At 29.2% G+C, this 24,524-nt stretch overlaps 1 long non-coding RNA gene across 1 annotated transcript; it reads right to left on the bottom strand.

Moving 5' to 3' along the window:
- Window positions 1-1,480: 1,480 nt before the first annotated feature.
- Window positions 1,481-3,875, bottom strand: LOC121121010 (uncharacterized). The gene is made up of 3 exons (XR_005865306.2): window positions 3,675-3,875; window positions 3,505-3,620; window positions 1,481-2,710 (listed from the first exon to the last, which is right to left on the bottom strand). It is a non-coding gene; the product is annotated as an uncharacterized lncRNA (long non-coding RNA).
- Between the last annotated feature and the right edge of the window lie 20,649 nt (window positions 3,876-24,524).

The following is a 24,524-nucleotide window of genomic DNA, read 5'->3' as shown; positions in this document are numbered from 1 at the left end:
CTACACATAGGTCATTATCTCTATTTTACTCTTATTTCTCTTTTTTTACCAAATAAAGGTCATTGTTTCTATTAGTAAAGGAGCCGTGCAACAGGTAAGGGGTATACCCCTCCACTTTTTAAGAATTTACAACTGTCGTATAGAGTGTTTTTCTATTACATTTCCCTTAGATCTTGAATAAAATCCATCAAATAAGATGAAAAATGACTGAGCAACTGTATTGAAAACTACCTGATGCCATAAATAAACAGTGATATTTGAATATAATCAAAGTAAAAATCAATATGAAATACGAGAAAAGTAGAATGATTGGAATAAAAAAATCTTATTCTTGCAGTTGTAATAGTTCATTTATTGTCTACTACATGGAAATAAAATATTGAAACAAAGTATATAGAAACTTCTATAGCACTCCAAAAAAAATGATTTATTCTACTCCTAGTCCTTTACTTTAAAAAAGGGTAGCGTGGAGCCTCTTGCAGAATAGTTGTTGAATGAAAGCGGGAATCGTATGAAAACAATCGTGTAATTAATTTCTTAAGGAATTAAAGTAACTTGTTTTATTATCCAAAATTAATTTATTCTGGTACTCAAATCAAGTCATTGTATCAACATTAAAAGTACATTTAATAAATCAAATAGATGATCAACAAACAATAAAATGATTCTTAAGCAAATGTAAATCCTAGTTTATAAAAATTTCTCATTAATTTGTTGCTATGTTTAAAAATATGCACCAATTTCTTCATTCTTTGCCTTGATGGCATACAAAGAGTATTATAGCTTGGCGACCACTGCAAATTGGCTACCCTAAACATTCATTAACTTTTTTATGTGAAGACAAAGAAACCTCCCAAAAATTATCCCTAATTCTGCTGCCTGTGGTCGTTGCATTTTACATTCATATAACTGGTGCAATGATTTTTCTTCTTTACAAATGTAGCAAAGTACATACTTTAAAAAGTTGATACAAGTTTAAAAAAACATTATTCAGAAGGAGTTAACATTCGAATCTAAAAACTTTTATATACTGCCCTTCAGTTGATTGTACTTTTCTCCTCTTTAAGGCTTTAACAATTTTGGTAGTGATGATTCAACCACATTCTTCTAATTTAATCTCAGCAAGCCCTTCTCTTAACCCACGCTCCGAGGTAAAAGCGAAATATGTTATGTCGTATAAATATAATTTATTAACTAAAGATATAAGATATAACACTACATGGGATCTCAGTAGATATAAAATTAATTTAAAATATGTCTTCTTTTCTCTCTGTTGTCTGTATTTATCCTTTTATGATTTACCATCGGATATATTTTTGCATTTATCCATTATTGCTATACTACACATTCAATTAATTGAAGATTAATGAGAAAACTACAAAAGTTCCAAGTAATACAAAGAATTACAAGTGAATGCATTTCTCTTTTTGTATGCAGAGGAAAAAATTTGCAACTTTTTTTGTTAATGAACATCGCAAGGTTACGAACAAAAATCTTTATTTTATATCACATTTAATATAAATACATATTATACACTTTTAATGTTTTAAAACGGGACGTTTTAAAACATATTAGTTTATACATCAGATTTCATTTACGATTCAATCACAATACCTACCAAGATAATTTTTTATTCAATCCTTTTATAAAGAATATTCATATGTATTCAAATCATTTGAATAATTTATTGGAGATTTGTTGAAATAAAATTAGTCCCAATACATTAAAGTAATTTATAATAAAAATACAATTAGCGGTAGATTATAGTATTGTTCAGTACGTAACGCAGGTAATATAGTTATATCCAGTAACTGACACATTTAAAACAATACTGTACTAAATAGGGAATGAACTAATTTAAAAACTATATATTTCAAGGTGATGTGATAGTCTGTAGCTTGTTGTTTAAATTACATAATTCAAAATGCACCAAAGATTTATAGTTAATAATACCTATGATCATTCTGGCAGTTGTATTATTTTGTTGGAAGGCAAAACAGTAGAAAATAGAATTGCCCGCCTTTTATGATTTTTAATTTTAAATCTTATTTCTAAAAAAAATGATATCCAGTCCTGAGAAAGGGGTTCTAATCATTTATGACCTAGGGCAATGCTATTCTCATTATCAACATGACAATATAATATAAAGTTAACCTTCCCTTACTTACCCAACACGAGCTTTATTTGACTAAGCTGCTGCTAGATATGATACCTACTATAAGCATCCGTAAACAAATTGACCACTTTTGTATCATTAATCAGAGTGAAACTATAAAACTATCGCCCTAAAGAAAGCAACAACACAGCTTTATTTTTAAACTTATATTAAGACAAATAATTCAAGTAACTTGGGGAGGCGCCGAGTCCTACTACCACATTCAGGGTCTGCCAAACTTGATTGTACCAAAGGATCACCAAACTGGTATGATGTGCCTTTTACTTCAAACTACACGAAAGACTAAACCTCCTGGCCGGAAACTTTGTTTTCATCACCTTGATTTATGGGCTCCAGTGCCGAATTCTGCGGATTTTCATTTTGAAGGTGATGGTCATGGTCCTGTTGTCATAACTGGGATCGGTAGAGAACATAAAACGTACAGTAGTGCATCTCCAATATTGTTTGTTGAACATTGTATCACTTTAAGAACTGATAGAAGGTTCAGGTTGCTCTTTGGAGTCACAAATGACTGACCAACTAGAAGATGGTTAGCTACAAAAAAACAAAAAAAAAAACTGGTTATCATTAAACAGAAATAGAATAATGTCATCTTTTCTAGGATGACAGTTTTATTGTTCTACCCTGAATTATATACCATTGAATTTATAATCTTAAATAAAAGTTTGTTAAAATAATTTATAATTTTGTACACTCTAAAAGTAAAATAATTATTTTTTTAAAATAAATTATTATCAAGGAAATTATTTTCAATGCAGATAAATACATTTAATTGAAAATAGATTTCGGCTCAATTATTTCTTGTCCTGTTAAAGAAAAATAGAAAGATACAATAATGGTCCTTATTAAGATGTTACCTCTCTAACACAAAAATATACTGTGTATTTTGCAGTTAGCTGTAGAAGTTTCTGCTTTTCCCCCAACAATCTAACAATCAGTGTTCTGAAAGTCGATCTACTAAATTTGAATTGGTTTTTGTGATAATAATTCCACAGTTTGAAAGAATTGGCTAACTAATTGATTAATTCTGTGCCTTTTTCTTTTTTGAAGAAAGGTTGCAAGATACAATATAGAAAACTACGTGCTAGGAATTGATTTTCAATATGTTTTGTATAATCAAAATATTTGCACAAACCTATACAAGGAAATGTGAATAATTTTCCTTTATTTGTTGTCTTTTGCTTGTAAAAACGTATTTTTTAGGATATACAAGATTTGATAGGTCTTAGTTAAAAAAGTCAAACAAAAAAAAAGTAAACGTTATCTCTTGATTCATTTTTGTTACTTATTGATAATTATTTAATCTTTTATTATAAATTGATAATTACACGATGTTTTGTTAAAGTTTTGATCCGATGCGCAAAAAAAATAGGGGAGAGGAGAGAAGATTTATGATATCATTTTTATGAAACAGCAACTTCACTTTGAAGTAGCTCCTATGCCCCTAGAAAACAAATATTTTATAATTCTATGTTAAGTAAACATAAGCATTTCTTACCTAGTTTTCAAGAGAAAAGATAACGTCACAAAAATTATGAACTACTTCGTTTGTTCAGTCATCAATTGCATATAAGGTACAAAAAAAGATCATAGTCAATAGTGTTGTCTTAGTTATGAAACACTTAATTACACTAGAACTCTTTCTACATTTTAGCTGCTGAAGTTTCATCAATACCTGCGATTTTGTACAAGTTTCAACCTGTAATAGAAAAATGTACAAGTTGCATCTAGAATATTTACAGCGCTTGAGAGGAGGATCATACAATATTTTGAATATTTCGTAGTTGATTAATATGTAACAGTTTGTAATTTTTGAATATTTTAATACAAACTAAATGTTAGGATTTTGTAAAATTTTATAAATTTCAAATGCTCACAGTTATTTAACTAATAAATACATATTATTCATGTCATTGGAATAGATCAAAATGAAATGATAGTATCAATTAATAGCTTTGGTTATTAAAATACCTATTTTTTAATTAAATAATGCATTTTCAGACAAAGAAATGGCAATTTGATTGTTAGTTTATTCTATTTAAGATTGTATAACGATGTAAGATCATATTAAGGTATGATATATAATACAACTAGTTATTAGAGGGATGGAGTTTAGAATGACAATAAGATTTATTTCCTTTTATTTATTGATAATATTTATATATCCAATAGTTCACTGTTTTCCTTTATATGAATGTTCAAATAAATACTTTTTTTTACTTTGGATGATTGATTGTCATAGTCAAATATAGTTAGTAAACGCTATGAACAAATTTCTAAAGAATTTATATGAAACTTTATTTAAGCTTTTTATTTATCAACACCACCAAGTTCGTTATTCTATACTTATTAGATTTATAAAAATAAAATTTAATACATTAAAGGAGAATTGTGATCTTATAAAACCCTCATTCAACATTATAATTTCGTTCAAAATACCCTAAATACCAAAACAATGAAAATTTCACAAACTAATAAATAAAAAGCTTCATATATTTACAAATACACTACATAAATATAAAAACAATTCAAAAATGACCAAAAAAACTATTACTAAAAGTTATGAGACATGAATAAATGTTCTTACAAATAAGAATAATAAAAAACAAAAAATTGCTTTACAACAAATATTATACACCCAGACTTGTAACTTTTGTTCTGATATACCTTCAAAATCATGACCTCACATAAAAATGTTCAATATGTACCTACGTATTAAAACTAAAGACACTCCTTGGAATGATTTCGCAACTTATTGCGCAAAGGAGGCGAATGTGCCGAATGATACCTCCATGAATCTAAACATATAATAAACATTACTTTTTCTACATACCAATTTCTCTCCATTGGATTACAATTTTCATTAAGGATTCATTACAGTTTTTTGTTATTGTATGTAAATATGTATTTTATACACTTTGAATATAAATTTATTCATTAACATGAAATATTAAATATATTAGAAGGTCATCCATGGATTATTATTAAAGGGCAAAATGTTTTGTTAAATGTATAAATGTACTTTATATGTATAAACAAAACAAAAAAATCTAAATAAATATCCGTAAATTACGTAGGCACCTCGAGAATTATAAAGTCATCATATATTAATTGAGTTTAGGTTTAAGAGAGGGGGAAACCCTTTTATTACAAGGTAATAAAAGGGTTTCCTTATAAAGGGGGAAAAAGCTATAGCTAGGGATGTAAATTGTGTATATTTTCTTAGCTCCTCCGTTTTTTTTTTGGAAAAGGTAATCTGGAGAATGAATTTTCTTTTTTTCAGTTGTTGTCATTATTATTTCATTTATGACTAATGAACTTATTTTTCTACTAAATTCAAAAATATACAAAACCTTATTGAACATATTTCCATGCTCATAAAAGACAGAGAGTAATCTTGAAGATTTGTTGCGTAGTTATAATATGTAAGTTGGACTCAGAGTATAATTGAAGATTGACATCGGAGTAATTCTTGCTAATATCCTTTTCTTATTTCATTTTCCCCTTCTCCTTTGTTACAGGAGAAACACAACCGATTTATTAAGTACCTATCTCTCCTTCAATTTTTTGTTACGTCATTGGGCGCATTTATACGTGTAAAAGTAATAAATATTTAGACTAAAAATGTAAAAAAATATATTTTGTTTTTTCCATTTATTCCAAATTTATTTCTGCTATATTTAGGTAAATCTATTATTTTACAAGGTAATATTCCTGTATTTGGTGTCCCAATGACGGGATCTGTTATACCTGTAAATTTTCAATGATAACTGAAAATCATCACTGATGAATAATCTTGTTATAATAATATTGACGAATCCCTGTCATGACATCACAAATGATCAACCTAACTTTCTTTAGGACTAAAAAGTGAGATGCACTAGAGTGTTTGGTCCTAAATAAGGACCAACGACACAATCATTTCCGGCACTATGACTTTTCTTAGATGAAGGGGTTGGGTAAAAACTTTTAAAATTTCTGGCTTTTTATAGAAGATAGTTATTTTAAATTTTTGGTGGCATTTCCTTCTTTCATGAGAACCAGTGCCTTTTGCAATAATATTACAACATAATACTGCTCTAAAAAACATCCAATTTCCTCACTGATAAATATTTCGTGCTCTGAGTTTTATGAGGCATAAACATTACATTATAAGAATTACCAATTGAAACTTGGTAATTATTCAAAGGAGTTTCAATAATACTAGTGACATTTCGTTCATAGTGAAGCTTTATAAACTATATGTCCTCCCGATTATAAAGTACGGATCTGAGAACTGAAATCCTTCCAGAAACTACCTATTAAGCTCTTAGAAAAGATGCAAGCTATATTTATGTAGTTTTTATTCCATTGGGAGATAAAAAAAATTATCAATACAAAATCAAAAGACTTCGCCACATCACTTTGTATCATAAACGTCCTATTATTGATGCTATTACGCTCCACCGAATTTTAAACAGAAACATAAACCTATCTCCCCCAGCCTGGATACTAAATAAAGGCTTCCACAAAAGTAGACTCTCTGCTCATAATACCATCTACCTCTCAATACCAAATATATACATTTTTAGCAAAGTTTTTATTACAGATCCAGTAGTCTTTGGAATTTTATACCTTTATACTTTTCCTAGGGAAGTGACACACAAATATATATGTTTGTCAAACAAAAAAAGAATTAACATATATAAATATATATATTATCTACATTTTGTGTTCATTTAATTATGTTATTTTTTTCTTTGCACCGTCAAATTATTTTCAAATTCTTAATATTCGTATCCTAAATGCATCACATTTACTAAGAATGATAATTTTATATTTTATGGCAACTAAATATAATTCGACCAATATAGGCTTTGATTATCGCTGCTGGTCGAAATAAATATATCCCTTTTTTTCGACAGGAGTTCCTATGAGGTCCTTGGCAAATTACAAATGTTTCAGTTGCAACGAGTGTTGTAATTTTTATCGTTTTTTTTTATTCTTCTTCGTTACTACTAAATACGAATGATGTACTCTTTCTAGTAATGAATGCTTCATTTATGACATTTAACTATGCATGCATATATCAAAGAAGATGCACACTCTGATAAAAATATAATATACTAGTTACTATATATATGTTGAATCAAGATTTAATTTGACCTTAATATATCATATTATGTATAATATTATAGAGGTCAAGACCTTGAATATGTTTTTTTTTTTTTTTGAAATAATGGAATTGTTTAACAATTACAGGCATTCAATGTTGGTATATAAATAAATTACTCGAAGGTAGATAGGTATAAAGACAAAGGCAATTAAATATTGTTCTTTTGGCTATCTTTAAAATCTTTTAAAAAAGCACATCAATTTATATTGTATAATTTACATATTATTATATATGTGTAAAGGAATGACCCCTTGAATGATCGTCATTAGCTTATGCTTCCATCAATAAAATTTCATTATTTCCTTAAAGAAAAGGATAAGTTATCAGAGGTGTCCAGAGGAGGTGGGTTATGGGAGCTGTAGCCTCCCCCAAATAAGGGAATGATTGTTTTTTTAAAATAATTTTTTCGTCATTCGGGCAAATTATGTAGCAGAACAAAAAAATTGAAATAGCAAATAACTAATAAAAACAAATATTCATTTGTTAAGATTGATTTATTATATAATAGGAGTAGTGGCGGGCATTACCTGGAGTTATTAGATGTAGACGAAGATACAAAATTTGCTATAATAATATAGAGAATAACTAGTGATTCTGACTGGGAGCATTTTGGGAATGTCTAATAAAAATAAATCGAAAATCAACATGGTCACCCAGACAATTTGAATAATATTTTGGAAGAGAGTAGCTAAGCTGTCACGATGGAAGCACGTGTCCTCTTTTGGGTAAGGTAGTCAAAATATGGTCACCTTATAATTATTCATCATTATATCTTTAAACATGTCAACACTCTTTTTTAGCGTTGTTCTACTAACTTAGGAACTTGACTATTCCAGTTCATAACGTTTCTATATTTCATTTTTTTATTGTGTGGTTTCCTCCATAAACGTGTGACATATATTGTTTAGTACAAAACATTTTACTTTTTGAAGAGCTACTCGTATATACAAAAGTATATCAAAAGTTTCCAATAAATATTACATTATATTTTTCGAAATTAGGATTACGTCTATAACAAAGTTTCATTTGTTAACACTTAATCCCGCTGCTCAACCGTTTGGTAGAGCACAATTTGAGTCCCATATCTTCGATATATGCATAGAAATATATTTTCTTTTAATTCAATGCAGAAAAGATTATGCACGTTCTTTAGAATACACTGCAAACATGAATCAAAATCTGAACCGTTTGGTAGAGACCTATAAAAAAACCTGTGGGGGCTGTTAAAAAAACGACATTGATGGATTTTTTTTTGTGAGGACCTTAAAGAGTAACTACAATTTGGTGTCATATGAGTTAAAATTTACATAGACAAATTATTAATATATATATATTCACTTTTTAATGTGGAACATTATTAACAAAAATTATAAGTAGATGGATTGAAAAACAAGATGTTTTTTACCTGTAGACAAAAGTGAAGCATAAATATATCTGTTGTTGATTTGGTTGACTTCATTCAAGTTTATCATGTCGATGTCAATCTTTCCTCCGAAAATAAACATAAAAGTTGAGATCTAACAACAAAATGTAGTGTATATTTTTGTATAAGCAAGGTAACTCCTTGTTATATCAGTATAATACAGCTGAAAGGAAAAATCAACTGATATTTTCATATCTCATGTGTTATTAGTTGTGTTTTTGATAAAAGAGTACGGACGTCTAATACCTATTCCACCATTAAAAATGGGTATAACTAGAGATTACGTAAGGTAATTCCAAGAATTCGATCATGATTGAGAAGTAAACAAATATTATATACAATACAATTTCGATCTAATAATATTAAGGAAAAGATGGAGACAAACAATCTTATAATAATTGGAAGAGGTTATTTGCTTCTTAAAATATCAAACAATAGCGGAGGGTAGGATTTTACACTTAACGCAGAAAAAAAATAAAAAATTAAGACGCACATACACTACTGTCCTATTTCTTAAGGCCTAGTATTCATTTTTTTTTGTTCATGTTGGCTTATGAAATTAATGTACTCAAAACAATTATTTGTTCATGCCCCGAGTATATTGATATTGTAAGATGATCAAAAAATGTTGATAAAGTTTCTCACCTTGTTTGGTATTACGTATTTATTGAATCACGCCACAATAAGATTGCGTAATAATGTTGGTAACTAAGGAAGTCTTTTAATGTAATGGGATATATCTATCTAGTGCAAATTCCTGAAGTAGGTTCAAACTAGTGTTGAGACTCGGTCCGAGAGCAGTTTTGTTCGGTTGTGTATTAAGTGATTTTTTCTTGACCGATAATTTGGTCGAGCATGCAGTCTTAGACTGTAGACCGAAATTTAATCGTTCTCAAATAGTGTCAAAATTTCAATGAGACCCATTGACATCGACTATTTTTGTGAGACCGATCCAGACTGAATCATTCTATATGACCAACGCAGACACAAACTTCTTTAAAGGCACGACTTATTTCATTCCAACCACAACTATTACCATTTCAAACTAGTCTAGCATTTCCAGGTCGAAAAACAATATTAATTAGAGCCCAATTATTTTTAAAAAACCTTTATATATACCGTGTGGTTCATTAAAATCGAAACAATTTAAGTTTTAAACTTCAATAAGATATTACTTAATAATTAACATTAGAATTTAAAAAAAATACTAATACTATAAATATATGTGTGTCTGAGCTCTTTTAATCATTAATGTAACCACTCATAGAGTGAAGGATGGCTTCTAGACTGCAGCAGAAAGCTATGCACCAGCTACAGATGTAGTTCTCTGCCATTGCTAAATTGTTTTTGAGTGACTCAGTATTTGGATGATGGAGACTTCAGTCCTTTCCCTCGACATGCACCCAAAAAGTGTAGTCTTGAGGGTTGGATTCAGGGGTGACGGGACCCAAAAGTATTTTTTTAAAAGAGTTCAAAAGAACCCGAAAAAGTATCGCGACGGAGGGGATGGGGTTTGTTCATTCACAAGGCTCTTTCCACACACTTTTTGATAGCTCAAGACAGTCTGCTGTAAAACCCCGAGATCTCTCGCATGGTCCATCAGGGGATTGGCTGATTTTTTTCCTTCCTCCGTCCGCTGTTTGGCCTTTTTGAGAGAGGTCTTCTTTCTCTCCAATGTTTTGGACTTGCTGGCAGGGTAGACGGTGGTCCGCCCAACTTTTTCGGAAATAAGTCGATCAGGTTTAAGTGTCATTACCTCGACTTGCACGTAGGCTAAAAAGGTCGTGTTTGTTTTATTTCGTAACTAATAGCTTATGCTTTAATAGATTAAAATATAATTAATTTCTATCAGTTGACATTAATTAATTATTGAATTAGTAAGTGTTCAGATTTAAATGGACCACCTATTATTTAAAAGGTGCACAAAAGGCATTATACTGCAATTCCAAGTCAAGTCAAAGTTCTTGAATATTTTCATCAAGTCTAATTCAAATCATTGAATCCTCAGACTTCTTTTAAGCTCACTTCAAGTTGATTATTATAATATATGTATGTTCATTCGTGTTAAGGCTTTTCTTTATAAGCTTACTTTCAGATCCCACTCCAGTCGCTGGTCGTAACTATCGAGTCAACATCAGGTCGTGAGCTTTAATTTTGAAACTAAGTCGAGTGATAAGCCTTCAAAATGTGTACTCAAGTCCTATTCAAGTTTCAAATCTCAGGTTAAAGTCCCCATCTCTGATATTTTATAAAAAATATAGAAGTGAAGTGTTACAGGAACGCTATATAAGAATCGAAGTATCATTGCGTGGACAAAACGTCGAGTAAACTAAACGACAAATAGATGTCGACCGTGCAATATAAAATAAGTGTCTCCTCCAAATGGGGTTGCCATATATATCCAATTCAGACATTTTCTCTATTAAACATAACCCGACAACCACCACTCCTATACAAACTACCAGTAAGGGCCCCTCCCAACCCCTTTATACAACCTGAATGTTAGGGCCGTTTTTAGGTACCTCCGTGTCCCAGCATGGGATGAAACCCACTACCACTATTTAAGTAACCACTAAGAGCCCCTCACATCCCCTCATTTATACCCCAAATGTTGGGGCTGTTTTGGGGTGCCACCGGAACCATCCATTTTTTATTTTATTCCCCCCTTCTAACAACCCAATATTTACCTCAGAATACGAGAATAGAATAAATAAGAATATTTAATATGTATTAACGATAGAACTATTAATTTTGGTGGAATAAATTGGGGTGTTGGGAGGGACCCATAAAAATAACTTAATTAACAGCGATGGGTCTGATGTGTCAATGTGGGAAATGTCTGGAATAAAATGTCGTAGAAACTGTTTTTCATATTTTAAAATGTAATATTTTCCAGTCGACGTTTTGTGAACTTGACATATTGTCGTTCGACGTTTTGTCTGTCGACATTTTGACCTACTATTGAAGTAACCGACTCGAAGAAGATCTAATAGAGTAGACGATTGGATTGTGGTTACAATCATACACTAACTTATACTTGTCAGGGATTACTATTTAAAGGAAGTACATAAAACTACGATATAAGATCAATATACAAGTAGACACTACTGCTAAAAAGGTAGATTGACTGACTGGGGCTAAAAATTAATCCCTATGTCATATTCATAAAAGTAAGTAAAACGATAGAAATATACAATAGGAACGATTTCAGAAAATATCCTAATATACAGAATAAGTGCTATATAGGTGGTCTAGTACATAAAAAGTGTTTCTAAAATACCTTTTTCTTAACTAATCTTTAAAGTGAAAAATAATTTTTAAAAACAACAAACGTTGAGTCTAATTTATTATTCAAAAAGCATTTGAGGGTATCTCATTTATGCCTTGTTTAATTAGACTCCATACTCTTTTTATAATATATATAATGTACGGAACATTGATCATTTAGTTTTACTTATAATGAAATTTGAAGGTTTTTCTAGGTCAACTATACCCTAAAATTTAATCATGTATATGAATGTATTTATGGTACATACAATATTTTATTAAAGTGTAAGTGCAAAGGATTTATCAATTAATTGTCGATGTTAATACCTTGTTCACAATTATAATACCAAAATAATAATAATTAGTTTTTTAAGCAATTATTGTTTACAGGAACAAACAGATTTATGAATATTTAAGAACTCCCTTGAAATTTTTTTGTTACTCTTCAATAATTATGTAAACAAAATATATTTATAATTTAATAATAATTATTCTTAACAAATGAAAAGTTATTGGAATTCTCTGTTCATCCTTTGTTCAATTTATATAAGTGCATTTTCCTAATATTTGTTTAAAAAAGGAGGCCTGTCGATACAAAAACAAACTAGGATGACTTTTTTCAAATACAACACTGGATTTGTACTCATATTTTTTTAATTTTCAGCGAATTTTTTTTTTACACCATTGGGAATAGCCTCCAATGGTATTGATGAGTCACAAAAAAACTTCCCCATAATTTTAAAATAAAATAATAGGATGGATTCTAATTAAACTGTTATGTTGGATCCAAATATGTGTTCTATATCAAGTAAAGTCTCTAGACAAAGGGTAATCAACCTGCAGCCCTAAGGGTGCTTATAACCCTAAAATTTATTTAGCGGAGCTCTAAATACTACGTGAATTGATAATTTTAAGTTAATGATGTATAGTTTGAAGGTGACCTATTAGTTCGATATTTTGTTTTATTTTGATGAAAAAGTTATGTATGTAAAGTTTCCATCTACAAAGGAGTTTTTTTTACCATTATAGTCATTCCAAAAATGACTTTATTTTATTTTCATATAAACAGTATTTTTCATTTGGAAAAAATAAAATATAAATTGTAGCCCAATGAACAACTTCAGATACTCAAACGATCAGAAACACTGTACTGACTTCCAAATCAAATCAAATTATGTATCAGTTCTAAATGTTATTGCTAGTGTCCATAGTAATAAAAATTACAATTATATGGAGTGTCAAAATCAAATGTACACATAGTTGTACAACATAATATAAAGGAAACTGTTTAAAAAATAAAATATAAATTTTGTAGAAAAATATTTCTGAAGGCCATCAAACATGCCTATACATATACGTAGTTTCAATATTCTTAATGTATATTTTGGATTGATGTAAGTATTTATATTTTTGTTTTTCAGATGACATCCAGATTAATTGTGAATTATGGTGTACAATGTACATACATATTCAGTCAGATACCCCATTATATAGTAAAGCACAATAAATTATGACTTATTTAGGTCATCCGTTTTTTATAAAGAATATTAATTTTATAATTGGAAGTAAATCGATTAATAATAACAATTTTATAAAATATAATACTTCCAGCATGATTCAGAAGGATTGATTGGTTCCAGTTGATTTATATTAAACTACTAATGTCCGGAGGATTTTAATAGTATCAAACAAAAGTTGCCATTTCATTATAGTTTCAACTTTATACAACAATCACATTCGAGGATCTTTGAAATTGTATTTAATGATGTTCACATAACTTCGTCTAAGAAATCATTTATTACATTTCTGAACTTATTTTGGTTACATATAATCAATCTTCTGATCCTATCAACATTTTCAAACCCAACAACATATTTTTTCTGTCGATGGAATCATCTGGTTAGTTTTAGAAGAGCAACTAATTTTACAGTTCAGTTTGAATTAATTGAAGGGTGGCTGGGAAATATTCAGGGTATCTCAAAAATATATTGTTTTCAAATCAGTCTATGTTTCTCTACATTTTAAGTACTAATTTATTATGCTACACATTTGATATTATTTAAAGTAGGAAAGATTATATTAAATAGATTTCTAAAAATACATGTCAGTATTCGATAAATTTAGAGAAAATCGACTCCCTCAAGTGATAATGCAAGCAAAACTTATCGGGCCACGCCTATATTTTGAGTAAAATGATTAAATATAATAAAAGCACAAGGGTAAACTTCCACAACTTTTTTTGTCTGCTATAGGGTTGATTGATGGCAGTTGTCAGGAACGCGATATATTTATTTACATTTTAGGAGCCTATGTCTAAGACCAAAAAATTTTTTGTATTATTTTTAGCCATTTACAAAAATCTGGTGGAGTTGACCTTGTAGTATAAATTATATCTTGATTAATCGAATATATAATTTATCATTCATGGGTGTCAATACTTTTTCAGCCGGAAATAAAAAAAATATTTTTGGAGAGTACTGAAAATATGCTTTTGCATCCAAATGCATTGTAGGGCTAATATTGAATTTGATTTTAAAGTTCATAAATGAAAAAGTAGACATTAAATAAGGCTATCAAAAAATACCACTACTTAAATATATTTATTTGAAGTGACAATATCATGGAAAAAAGTTGAAAAACCTCAGGTCTGGACCACTATTTATCAAACTTTTTTTTATCTTGAGTAAATTTATATTATAATTAAAAACTTTGGGTAGCATTCTAAAACTTAATTATTGAAATTGTGAGATTGCAATATACGTAGAAGTATATAGATGTGTTACTTGTCAGATTTGGGACCCCGATTTGAACTTGGGTCTTGTTATTGAAGCTGATGTCAGGCTTATATTTGCCCTGAAATTTTAGCTTTTCTACAGGACCGGTATACCAAACAAGACCAGTGTATTCATATATGTTATTGTGAAAATATCAATTATTGTCTGTTAATCTATATTAATTTAATATCAACCACATTACCTTTTTTTTTTCAACACAAATACTCTTTCTATGTAGATAGTGGGGTCTGAAACATGCAATAGCATGACTAAATTACGAAAAACTTTATGAAAAAAACACAAATTAAAAATAATTTTTGATTTGTTTTAATACTATATTTAGCTATTTTTCTATTTTGTATATCCTCCTTCACAACCGAACAGCAAGGAAACTCAAAAGGTACCTTAAGCACCAAAGTCGAGGGGTCGTGGTAAGGGCTGGAGGAGGGCTACATGGAGACGGGCTAGAAGTCTGTCATATTGTTGCTTCAATAAGTTTTGATTCTTCTTGACATTAATAAGAGCTTTCTTCACTATTTCAAGCTTTATCCGGATGGAGGTCCTAAGGGTCTCTGTAGCCTTCTCCGCAGTGACACCTGTGCAGAGGAGGTCACATACGTGCTGCTTTTTTAGTTGTTGTTCCAACATTTTTACACTTAGAGACATCCATTTTATGTTAATTTTTGTTTCAGCTGTCGATTTGTTGCCTAATGAAACCTTTTAATCAAAACTATGGGAAATACAATCGCAATTAAATACAAGTTTGGTGTTCCCTACACTGCACTTACTTAAATTAATATCAAGTCAATATATGCTTTGTCACCATTTCATTATGAAAAAAAACATAACAAAAAAAACTCATTTGATCAACTAATCATTCAAAATTATTTTTTTCAAGAGATGCTATGGAACGTCTTTGAAATAATTCCATTATTCTTCAGCAACAGTAAAAATACTACAGGACACTTTACATTCCAAATCTTACTCTTAATCAACAAAATATAGTGCATAGGAGAGTCAATATAACTCTTATATATAATGCAGGTATTTAATATGCCTAAGTGCAATAATAAATAACTTAAAGAACAACAAGAGCTATAATGACATTAATTTGCTATGAACGTACTTTGTACATACATTTAATTATAGGGTAGCAATTCACGAAGAAGAAAAACTTACTTATGGTTCCAATTGACAATTAAACCAATAAATAATAAATAATATTTTTTTAAATTTAATGACTTCTTAATTTACTCACAAGGTCCTTTTTATGTAATTAAAACAACACACTCAAAATATAAAAGCTACAAACAGTATACAAATACACATTAGTTACATGTACCCTCGAAAAAAACTGAGTTATAAATGAAAAATGAAATCAAAGAATGCCATCGGAATTCTGAAAATTTGAAAAATTTAAAAGCTGAGGGCAGCTTATCTGCCATGACGTTTTGTTAAATAAACTCATAACAGCTATTATAGAAAGGAAATAAACACACACGCCCCTCTGAATCTAGCAAAGACATATGGAGGAATAACTCCGATGTCGATCCTCAATATTATTTAATGACAAACAAGCATATCCACTTATAACTCCCGAACAAACCATCCGTGTTACTATTCGTCTTTTATGAATAGATTTGAAAGTTTCATAGTCAAATTATTCACCCCACTTTTTCATTTATTAGAGAACTATTTATATTTAACAGTTAATGAAATGAGAAGTGTGTCTTGCTGTATAACATGGGACTTAAGACCCACCTTTATAACCAGCGGTTTGCGATTCAATAGCGTAACTTGTGGGCTGGGGTGTATTATAATATATTTGAAGGGGTATTTAATACTGAGAATAGTGGTTGTGGTAGGTTTGGATCCACCTTAGGGACCAGCTGACTTCCTGGACAGCCTGTTCGCCGAGGTATATTTGTAAAATAAAATAGAGTCTCTTGTGACAATTTCTTATCATACTATCGTTTGATTGTCTGAATACAATATAAACTTTAATAAAAGTGCACTATATTAGGGATGTCGAATCTTTTAATATAATAGGCCGTATTGCCACATGAAATATTTTATTGGACCGTACAACAAATTAAATTTAATTTTTTGAAAAATGGCTTCATAAAAAAAACTATAAAATACAAATTTAATTCGCCTTTAGATCAAATATATTTAAAAAAAGCCCAAATCTAATTTTTCATATGTTGGGCATCTCTGCACTATATTATCAAATTACTTGCATTGAAATTATATCTTAATCAAATCCTTAAATCAAATTGCTTGCAATGAATTATTTAATAATCAAATTACCCATAACCATTTTACCTGACATTGTAAAGAAACGTAAAATGACCATTCTATTCGAAATTTTATAGATTGCCCAGGGCATTTTGCACATTGCCCGCACTAATGGGGAATTTGTAGATTGGCCGGGAATTATACAAAATGTCCAATTTTCTACATTGCATGTAACATAGCTATAGTATTATTTATAATTTTTTGTATTCTTTCATAATATATTGTTTTAAGTAAGTGTTTAAAATATTCCATTTTATCTAATCGACTCTGTAGATAGATGTAATCAGTAATTTTTGGCTGGCCAATATGGTAAAAAAGAGACTTTTTAATTTAGATCTAAAAAAATCGAAGAAGTCTTCCAATTTATCAAAGTAATTATTTATACACAAAAGAATACAAATTTTTATATGAGTTTCTTCTCCTAATGCCCCATAATGACCAAGTCATTTTTCTTATCTACTTCAAGGTGGGCACGTAGGTAAAAGTACATATATGTTTTTATAGGTATATAAGGGATTGGAACATTCTTCTTCATTGAAACCATAAAAAGCCATTTTTTGAAAATAATACAAAAATAAAGAACATCTTTAAGAAAAAAAAATATATATATAAATATAAGAAAATTAGAAGCTTTTAAGGATGAGGGTTAAGGGGTTAAATGAACTATGAATAAGTTCTCTTATTTAATGAGTATCTTCTTTTAACTCACATCAGTGTTGTTTGGTGGAAAGAATAGTTATGACAAGGGTCATAACTATATATATATAATCAAACATATTTTGCGGAAGAAGTCCTCTTCTCATATTAAAAATAAACACAAAATATGCCCATCCTATTTTAAGTAGTGGAAGAAGAACCAGCGCATTCAAACGGAATATTAAATTACCAAAGGTAACAAACTAGATATTTTGATAGAAAAACTGGGCTAGTTCTTCTTAACTTACACAAAACCCTGAAATAAATGATGCAATTACATTTGTAATGAAAATTTTACGTAAAAAAATGAGATCTATTTTTATATATATATATGGCATAGAAGCTGATGAGATAATAAATATTAGTAATTTTTTTGAAAGAAAAGGATATTTTTTGATTGTTTACTTCGAAAAAGGAGTGTTACGCTTCTTATATCTATAAGCAAAAAAATTTATAAATATATTTAACTTAAAGTTATTGGCATATTGCTTTAATTTGCTTAAATATAAATAAAAAATGTTTTACATCAATGACAAAGGGGAAAAAAATAAATATACAAGAGGAAAACAAAATTAAATATGCGTGTGAGTGGATCACTTATTCCTCCCTCCCCTATTGCTCAGATAGATATGCACTAATTTTGTAAGAATACACATGATAATATTACATTTAATCCATCTGACCTAGGAAATATTCCTTTTCTAAGAGCCACCGGGAATCGAACAAACGCAGATTGACTTCACAAGAAAAACAAATTTATAAATTAATATTATTTTTACGATATAATGACCCTCTCTTTCAAAAACCTTAAACCAGGAAATTGTTGTGCTTCCCATTTGCTAAGTCATTTTTAAGGTCGTTTGTTTTAGACATTTTTATGCCCTTCTGCAGAGACCCGATACAGGGACTAGTCGATCTTTTTTTTTTGACTAGATGTTTGAACTGTATGAAGGGTCGTCTATCGCTTAGATAGTTTCATTTGTTCATACCATTCTCTCATTTTTTGTTGTTGTTGTGAAAAGATTATTCATACCTCTCTTGCACATTGTTTGGGAGACCCATACCTTTATAAAGGCAAATGAAAATAGTGCTTCGATTAGTTTTAAGGCTGTACAAGATGTTATACGACATTTTTAATTTTCCAGAGTTTTGCAGATTCGATAAACTTAGGATTAATGATTTTTGCACAGAATGCATTCCCCCGATTAGTCGGGTCCTCTCCCTTCCGAACCTTCCTCACGATTCTACAGATTATGACTCATTCATGATGGTCTAGATCTAGGAAGATGTCCTTGATCCTAAAGCTAAGACAACAAAAAAACTAGGAATTGTGAATCTTGATAATAACCTTTGATAGTCTATAAACGCAGTTAAATCTGATATTTTAACATTATTATAAAATTAAACTAGGTAATTTGCTTAGAAGTACTAATAATTTTTAAAATTTAAACTTTTTAACGCATATTTATCGAAATGTTACTGTTAAATCGAACACATACTCAACTCTGTTACCCAGGTACATAAATAAGGAAGCTGGTTTTAGCAAGGTTACATTAAGGTTCGAAGTGTTGTCATTATACCAAAATATTTTCCTACAGATTTTGGTACCAAAATTAGTATAGGTATTTTGATACTTTATGAACTAAAAACAAAATACAAAAATGACATTAATGTTAAATTTGTATAGTAAATCACAAATAAATTTGGTAGACATAATTTTGAGAAAAATAAAAATACGTAGGCATAAACAAATTAAAAAACATCAACTTTCCCAAAAGTGTATCGATCTATTATGTTGTCATATGAAACCAATATGTGTACAAACTACTAATAAATAATAAAAAACACATAGTGGTGTCACTAAACTCGGGTATGTAAACATACTGATAATAAATAAACAACACTTACACATCTTTCTGATTCTTTTGACACAGATTTTTATGACGAATGATGCTGCAGGTATCGGTTCCAATACAAAATTATTATATTAATGCTTTATAAGCGTCAGTTTCCGGTACTCTAGTGTAGTATCGGTATACCAAAAATAACTAGTTTCTAATTTTTAGGTTGTTAAGAATTTCAAAACTGACCTAGAACTTTACTTAAGAAAAATATATGGATATATTTTAATGGTTAATTACAAAAATTATTAATCTATGGAAATAAAAACAAAAGTAACTATGATATAATATAAGAAATAAACTATTATAAATATTTGACATTACCATCAAGAAAATTTTTCATACTCTGTAGGTATTTTTTATTTAAGGGGATTTCTTTCCATTCCGAGAATTTTTTTATGTTTTCATTTTTTTTTTTTACCAGTAGATCCATAAAGCTCTTCGTTTACTGCCTAGTATGATGATTTTTCTTCCTCGTAAAAAGTATTGGAACTTTTTATACAGGTTGTAAAAACAAATTTTTTTTCTGATTACAAAAGACAATCAAACAAGTTTTAGAGATTAAAAAGGTTTTATTTTTGTTTTAGGTAGTGCATCCTTAAAGTTTTGTTTTGCACAGTTTTTAAAATATATCAGATGGGTCCTCTCTCTCATTGCCCATACACCAAATTTCGGTATTTCAAAAACAGGTGATTTTTTTATCTTTTTGTTTCTCTATGAATATTTTTTTGTAGAGAGGTTTAAGACGAAACAGTTGTTTTATACAAAAAGACGCAAAATTTAATTAAGATTATATATTATTTCATATTTGGGGATGATTATATTATAATTAGCTTATAGCGATTCTACAAAAGTCTTTAAAAGATTCATGAAAAATCCGGTTGCAATTACTTGACTTGAACTAACTCCACTAATTTAAAATTCTTGCATGATATTAAATATGATAACATTAATTGTAGCTCTCTAAAATTATCATTTGCTGAGTTATTGACGTTCAGAGAATTTTGTAAATTTGAAATTATGAAAATGTATTGAAAAGATCGTTTTTTGTATATTAAAAAACTAAAGTAATTTAAATTATAGTTACTTAAATTCTTTAAAATATTCTGTCACACGATTTTATGACAACAAACCCATATTCTATACTACTCCAACGCATGATAGCGACTTACTAAATTTCCATGAAAATTTAGAATAAAACCTCTACTATTTAACCAAGCCTAATCAGCTACTTCTTCTACAACCTTATTATCACACATTATAAAAAAGAAGTTATGATACTGCACCCTGTAGTTCAGTTGTTATATTGACTCCCATTCTATAGCAACAACATTTGTGCACCGTCATAAAAGCTCAATCATTGTTTATTCGAGATTGTAAGTGTGTGGGATATGTTTTTTACGTACTAAAGTAAAGTATATTGTTCCCTATCACAGATATAACTTATTATCTTCCAAATTGAAACATACCATCAAGTACAGTTAGAAAATAATTTTGAGCTTCTAAACTTATCACGGACAAATTAGTATGATTATTGTCAATAACGTCTAATAATCGAATATCTAAATTAAACCAATATTTTCTATTAAAACAAGAAATTAATATTCGATGACAATTCAATACTACAACGCTTACAAAGTTAATATGAGATAAAAAGTTTTGGTTTCTTGAAGTTATAATTATAAAAAAAAATTCCAAATCGGCCAAAAATAGAAGATTTTCAATTTTTTAAATATAATTGGGAATACAATTTAGTCCCATAAATCAAATGAAAGTTCTAAACTCTAGTTGGGTAACACGAAAAATAAATTGTACATTTTTACTTTTCTTGATTTTTGTGTTAACTCACCACATATGTCCTTGTTCATAAAATGGAGATATAATTGAATATTAAGTCTATGTAGCTTGTGATAAAAGACAAGTTAGGTAGGTTTATTTACGAATAGTTATATAAAAAAGTAGACTGCATTGTCAATACTCTTTAAAACTCCATCAAAACAAATGAGACACGTTCGGATTTTTTTAAAGGTTTTTTATGAACAACTTGAAAGTGTAGTAGTTTGGAACAATGTCAAATAAAAAGAGATGATATTTTACAAATACGCCTTACAAACAATGAAATTGATCCAGATGGACTATATAATACAAGAGTTAAGTAGTTTGTTAGGAAAAAAAGAGCCCAAGGAGAAGGCATGAGTGAGAAATATAGTATTACTTAATTAAGACCCTTGTTAATATCAACTGCCTATTATATTATTTAGGGGGAGGGGGGATAAAATGCATTTCTGCTATAGAGACATGGGCGGCGTCGAAAGGGCGATGAAGGAACTTTGAAAAATAATGGATACGAAAACCAAAAACTATTGATGTGGTAAAAAAAATTATCATGAGAAAAGGTTGAATTTTTTGGAAAAAAGGTCATAAAATTATTTTTTTGAAAAATATAATAGACAGGTCATCAAAAATAAAAAAACATACAAAATGATTTAGCTTCTGCTGCTATCCAGTCACAAATACATTCTCCTCAGTTAATTCTTGAACTATATTTTTGTTGAGCAGATCGATCTTTATAGCATAAAGAAACTCAAAAATCTACCTTGCTTTGTGTAAGGCACCAGGAAAGATTAACTTTTATTCTTTCCCTCTCTTATGTAGATAATTACCAGCATTACGAGTTCCTTACCATCCCCTCTAACAAAATTTTTAGTGGACAACGTTTTGCAAAGCTGAAGGTTATCGTCCGAAGACAGATAATCGAGGTCTTTGATATCACAACAGAATAATTACTTAGATTAAAAAATATTGACCACAGCTACTAGTGAACCAAGCATATCCTGTGAATGCAAATTCCTCAAATAGTAATACCTACTTGAAAAAAAAGATGGAAAATTATACAGTACGCAGTAAAATTTGACATATACATATATTAATAACTGTATCTGTGTTCAACGGACGTTATTACAGTACTCTAGAAAATGCCATCTGATTTTAACGATGATTTATAATTTGGGGGGGAGACTGCTACACTCAAAATGTAGTTATTATGATATTAGAATATAAATACAATATTTACATTCTAAATTTAAATTTATATTGTGTTAAAAAGATAATTATTAAGAAAAAAAGAAAAAAATGGTTTCCTTTTTTTATTTTCTCAACAAAGTTTAATAATTTATATTATATTTAATAAACGGTCTAGTCCTGATTACTTATTGCTCTCTAAAATCAAGTAAATTAAAGTATCTTTATCTTTTTTGTTCATAAAAATATTTTATTGTAAGATATGTTTTTAAAATAACGCACAATTTCTTTTTTTTTTCCATATTAGTTTTATATTTATTAATTGAGATATTCGTATGTGTGCCTAATTAAATAATTTGACTAAACAATAAAGTCACTAATCAAGAATTTGAGTGAGTCATGGAATTAATTTACTTATGTAAAATGTTCAAATATTGTACTTTTACAATTGAACATCTAACTAATCACGTACGTATCTGTTAATATACTTAATAAAGAAAATCAGTTATCGGGAAGATAAACAAGGAAATATTTAGTGAAATAAAACAAAAACAATCCAGAACAAAATTTAGGAACAGAGAAATATCTCATTATTTTTTTACATAATTTACCTTTCAAGTACAACCTAATGTTTCATTGATATATTTCAGTTAACTATAGGATATGTTTTTAAAATTTTAGGTATGCCTTGAAATGCTCAAGAATATTGATTATACTTTACAAAAGGGTTTCACAAACTTTTTCAGGCTGGCCCCCCTTGGTTTCAGTATAAATTTCTAGCCTCCCCCCCCCTCAAAAAAAAAATCCAAGCTTTTCTTCGAATATGAATATTATGAGATTGATGACTTTTGTATGCTACCAAAATAAAAAAGTATCTGATCTTTATCGAGTATAATTTGCTTTTAAAACATCATATTTTGTAGAACGGGTCTTCAATGTACTTCCTTTTTTCAATCAAATAAACAAGCTTAGAACTACCGAACTTGGGGATCTACGTCTTCTTTTAGTAAGCTTAAGCCTGATATGAAGGAACTATTCATCCTGTTATGTTCATTTTGGAAGAAAAACCTATATTCTTTTACCAGGGGGGGGGCCCTTGAAACTTATATTCAAGCCAAGGGGTGCCAGCTCGAAAAAGTTTGGGAATCCCTATTCTAATACAAGTGAGTAAAATATTGTAGAAAAGAAGTATGTAAGCCTAATATTTCCTAATTGTGTTTCAAAATATAAGAAATGGCGTAGGAGAAGTGGATTTGTTGTATTGAGCTGATTTGCAAGTGTCAATTTAATAACACTTTATTTATTTTTTTTTCACGTGATTTGATATATTCTTTCCATATAACATTATTTTGATCATTTATCAAAATAGTTGGGATCCAACGTGAACAAATCTTCTTTACAGATAAATTTTCATTTAATATCCTGTGGATGTTGGGCATACAATTTCCTAGTAAGTCACATGATGATATTGTTTTATTAACTCATGCATAGCATCGATATATTCTGACAAAACAAGCAATTTTGGACTACCTTCACAATATACACTGTCGAACAAACTCGGCCCCGCTTGAATTCGTTATACCAGTTTTTATTGTACTGTAGGATAGTGCATGATCGCCATAAAAGGAATTAAGTACATCCATGCACTGTTGCCTTGATAATCTATGTCGAAAGTTATGAAAAGATATTGCACGAAAGTGTTTATGAGTCAATTCCATTTTTTATTGGAAATAATATTTCAAATCATTATGAAATGCTCGAATCACGTGCAAATAATAAAATGTTATTATAAAATTCTTACTTAAAAATACCA

Source organism: Lepeophtheirus salmonis, chromosome 6 (assembly GCF_016086655.4).
Source record: "Lepeophtheirus salmonis chromosome 6, UVic_Lsal_1.4, whole genome shotgun sequence".
In the NCBI taxonomy this organism is placed as follows: domain Eukaryota; kingdom Metazoa; phylum Arthropoda; class Copepoda; order Siphonostomatoida; family Caligidae; genus Lepeophtheirus; species Lepeophtheirus salmonis.
Note: the sequence above shows the minus strand (reverse complement) of the source record. Positions and strands in the feature narration are given on the sequence as shown.